Genomic DNA, 4,358 nt, shown 5'->3' with positions numbered 1-4,358 from the left:
GGATGGATGGATGGATGGATGGATGGTTGGATGGTTGGATAGATGGATGGATGGTTGGATGGATGGTTGGATGGATGGTTGGATGGATGGATGGATGGTTGGATGGTTGGATGGATGGTTGGATGGTTGGATAGATGGATGGATGGTTGGATAGATGGATGGATGGTTGGATGGATGGTTGGATGGATGGATGGATGGTTGGATGGTTGGATGGATGGATGGATGGTTGGATGGATGGATGGTTGGATGGATGGTTGGATGGATGGTTGGATGGATGGATTCCTCGTCTCTTTGGCCTCAGCTACGACGGACCACCTGCTCCAAGAGGATTGAGGGTTTTAGCTACTGTTCACTAAATAGCTGAAGCAGGAGCCGTCTGCGGGTCCTGGGGGGAGGAGGTGGGAGGAGGTCAGAGCTGGACAGCGGTCAGGTCTCCTCTCTGTAGATAAATACTCCACGCTACATTAGCAGCCGAAGCCTTTCTACATGTTGTTTGCAGAAGGCCTCTGCGGTGCTTAAAGGCCGATCCTCCTCCGGCCCCGCGCTCCCGATCCCGCACCTGCTTCCAGTTCCAGACCACGTGCCGTCCGAGCGCCCGCCGTTTCATCCCGCTGAGGCTCTCTTGTTACGGGACTCAGGGAGCGTAAACATTTCAGAGTAAACTGTTTTTATTTGAGTAAATCTGATTAGAATATGGAAAAAGTTAAATAAACTTTTTCTACTTTTCTTGGGAGAAAAAACTCAAAAAAGCTGCAGAAAAGTCGCTCTAGGTCGATAAAAAAACGTTTTCTTGGTAATAATAAAAAGAGCAGAGGTTTTAAATCACAGTGGAAAGCGGGTGATCATGTAATTGCTTGTGTGTGTGTGTTTGTCTGTTAGCAAAATATCTCATGAGCCACTTAATGAAACCTTCATAAAGTAATAATTAATTGTAAATTTAACCCTTTTGGAGTCTACATAATTCAAGATGGTTGCCACCTTTAGCCTAAAAAGCAAAAAGAGACCTTAAACCTAAAGTTGCAAAAAGTTAGCTAAAAGGCTAAAAGTAGCAAAATGCTAGCTAGAAGCTAAACAATGAGGTCAAATCGTTCTCAGTGAAACGTCCAACCAATCAGAACGTTCGTTCTGCCACGTTCGGACACCTTATCGCTCTCAGCTTCAGCCGGTCGTGAGCAGAGAGACACCGGAGAGCTGGAAACACCGGAGAGCTGGAAACACCGGAGACGCCGGAGAGCTGGAGACACCGGAGACGCCGGTAAATAATTTAAAGTGTAGTTTGACAGAATTTCTCCCCGCCGCTCCCTTCAGCCTCGCTCAGTCGCTCTCAGTGTGACTGGCGGCGTGGACCAGAGCCTTCGAACACCCAGTCTGGTTTTAGCGTCCCGGAGTCCGAGGATGACTCTTTACGTCTGCCTGCTCGTCTGCTGCCTGCTCCTTCCTCTCCGAGGTAAAAAGGCTTGTCGTGTTTCAACGAAACAAAGAGGCTTCGGGTGGAAACAAGTCGAGGCGAGCAGCTTTGCTCCGGCTGCTGTCGTTGTTGTGTCAGAGCGCTGAGCAGAGTCGTAAAATTTAATCTGTGAAGGTGGCCGAAGGCAGAAAAAAACGGTGTCTGATTACCTGTTTTCATCCTGAAGAGCTCAAAAAGTTTTAAAAGACGCAACCGAACAACAGAAACTGCAGCTAAGAAGCACCGAACAAACTGAGTGGCTTCGCTGAAACTGGCTGAAGATGACAAAAGCTAAAAGAAGCAAAATGCTAGTTTAAAGCCAAAGGTAGCAAACGATAAATGTAAGCTAAAAGTGGAATAATGTTAGTTAAAAGCTAAACAAGCCGAAAGACTAGCAGGAAAATATTAGCCACCGAGCCAAAGCAGACGTCGAACAGAACGATGTGTTTTTGGAGGAACTGAAGCAATCCCAACATGGTTCTACGAGGAAATATTTCAAAATGTCAAACAGTTTGAAGCTAGCAGCTGAAGGGTTTGATACACGGACGGCTAAACGTTAGGCGCCAAAAATCACGACTCAGCATTTACACAATAAACCCTAAAACTGTTCGGTTTAGCGCAGAAGAACCACGAGGCCTTCTCTCCTCTCTCGTTTCACAGGTTTGCAGATTCTTGACCCGGAGGAGGTGGAGTACATTCGCTCCAACACCACGGTTGCCGTGGGGGGCTCGATCGTATTGGACTGCGGCGCCGTCGTGCCCGCCATCTACATCTGGGGCTTCACCAAACCAGGAACCGACAACAACATAGCCGTGGCGCACAACTACGGGCAGGGCCCGAAGGTCCAGGCTCAGATGAGCAGCTTGGGCCACGTCCAGCTGCACACTAACAGCTCTGCTTTAGTCATACAGGAAGTCCAGAAGGACGCAGCGGGGATGTACACCTGCCAGGCGCTGTACGACGCGGACGAAGGAGCCAGGATGACGTTCTACTTCACCCGGCTGGATGTGGAGGACGAATAACAACATCCTGTTTTAAACCTTGAGAAAATGTATTAATTTGTTTGCATAAAACCTGCGAGTTCCTCTGCTCCCTCTCTGCTGTGCTTCAGCTCTGTGTTTTTAAGCCCCTCCCACCCTAGAGGAAGTAGCCATGGCAACTGTAGAAGTGGCACTGTTTGACCTCGATGTGTAGAGCGAGTTCAGCTGGTGTCAGAGAATCTGTTTACCTTCATCGCCTCATCTGGTTCCTGTTGAAAACCTACAAACTGGCTGCCTTTAAGACGTCCCAGATGGCTGTCTCCAAGAGGAATCACTGAAGACTGGACCGTTGTCTCCTGCAGCTCCTGGTCTCCGTTTCAGAGACTTCCTGTTGTGTCTTCTGCTGTCAGCTGACCAGGGGAGGGTGATTAATTTCTCATTTATTGACGATACTTCGACCTCAGTTTGAAGAAACAGGATTGACGACGAGCTAAGGGCTAGTCCTGAACCTTTCAGCTCTTATGTACGAACTTTTCCAACGATTAATCTGTACGAATTGAATGTTTTGTCTCAGACTTTTGTGCAGTGAATAAAAAAAATTTAAAAAAAAGCTCAAAGCTCCATTTTCCACCTGTTGTTTTCCCACCGGACCCCGAAAGCGGCAGAACCAGCCGGCTCGCCGCTGGCCGCCGCTCGCCGGTCTGCGACATCTGAAGGACGAAAACTGCCCAAGGCCGAAGCGAGCGAGTTAACGACACACAGCTCGATTCATAAGAATTCATTCATTCATTCAGGGTGTGCTGGGAGGGAAGACTGGTGGGCGGAGGGAAGAGGGCCCGGCGCTAACAGGTCGGATATGCAGCAAAAGGGCCAAAATTCCAGCGCGGACAATGAGCGTTCTTGTTCCCATGGGCTCCTTAATGAAGGGGTGTAGCTGCATGGGTGAAGGGCGGAGGGTGACGGACGTGGGACACGGAGAAGACAACCTGTCCCTTATCTGCGTTTGTCAGCGTCCCCTCTCTCCCTCTTCCTCCCGACAGTTTGCTTTTCCAAACTCTTCTGTTTCGTTCCAAAGACTCCAAAGGCTGAAACCCAAGATGGCCGAATCCGCTGACTCCTGGGTTCGGTTTCAAACCGGATTCGAAAGAGACGCGAGCGTTTTAGCGCTGAGAAACCCCGAACGGCGCTCCTGCTGCCGTCAGAGCTAAAACCGGCGAGTCGACGCCGTACGCCGTTGCAGGGTGGCAGGAAGCCTTCGCCGCAGAGCGAGGCGCCATCGTCTGAGGAAACGAGCCGATGTCAGTGTTTCTATTTGTTGGACAGAACCAACAACTTTCCGCTCAGCAGCAGCCGTCGAACATCCAAATTATTCCTCATCAGCGAGCCAACCCCATTCAAGATGGCTGCCGCAGCTAAGCAACGTTAGCAAACAAAATCGGCTGTCAACTCAGCCGACTTTACCGATAAGAAGCTAAAGTTTGGTGTTTGTCGTAGCCGAGAATCCCCCCCCCCTCTTCAGCTACACGTCGCTCAACGTGTCTGAAGCTTCGAGTCAAACCTCCTCGTCTGTCAGCAAAATATCTCATAAACCAATGGCCTGTTCGATAAAACGTCTCCAGTCCTGGTCCTGGGGGGGCCGCCGTCCTGCAGGTCTTCAGGTTCTGCAGAAGCATCTAAAACCTGCAGGACGAGACGAGGGACCAGGATTGGACGCCACTGGTTTAGAGAACCGATTCAAGATGGCCGCCACAGAAACTCAGTCAGTTTTACAAATCAACGCTCCGGGCCGCAGATGTCCTCGTGGACACTTCGGATGTCCTCTGAGCTGCTCAGGTTTGAAGAACCGCTTCACTCCTCCAGCAGATCTGGGCCAGAAGGTCAGCAGCGCTCTCAAAGATGGCGGCTTCGTTCGGGGGGGGGGGGGGGGGGGC

This window comes from Kryptolebias marmoratus, linkage group LG2 (assembly GCF_001649575.2).
Source record: "Kryptolebias marmoratus isolate JLee-2015 linkage group LG2, ASM164957v2, whole genome shotgun sequence".
Classification (NCBI taxonomy): Eukaryota; Metazoa; Chordata; class Actinopteri; order Cyprinodontiformes; family Rivulidae; genus Kryptolebias; species Kryptolebias marmoratus.
The sequence above is the reverse complement of the archived record's forward strand: the minus strand, read 5'-3'. Positions refer to the sequence as shown.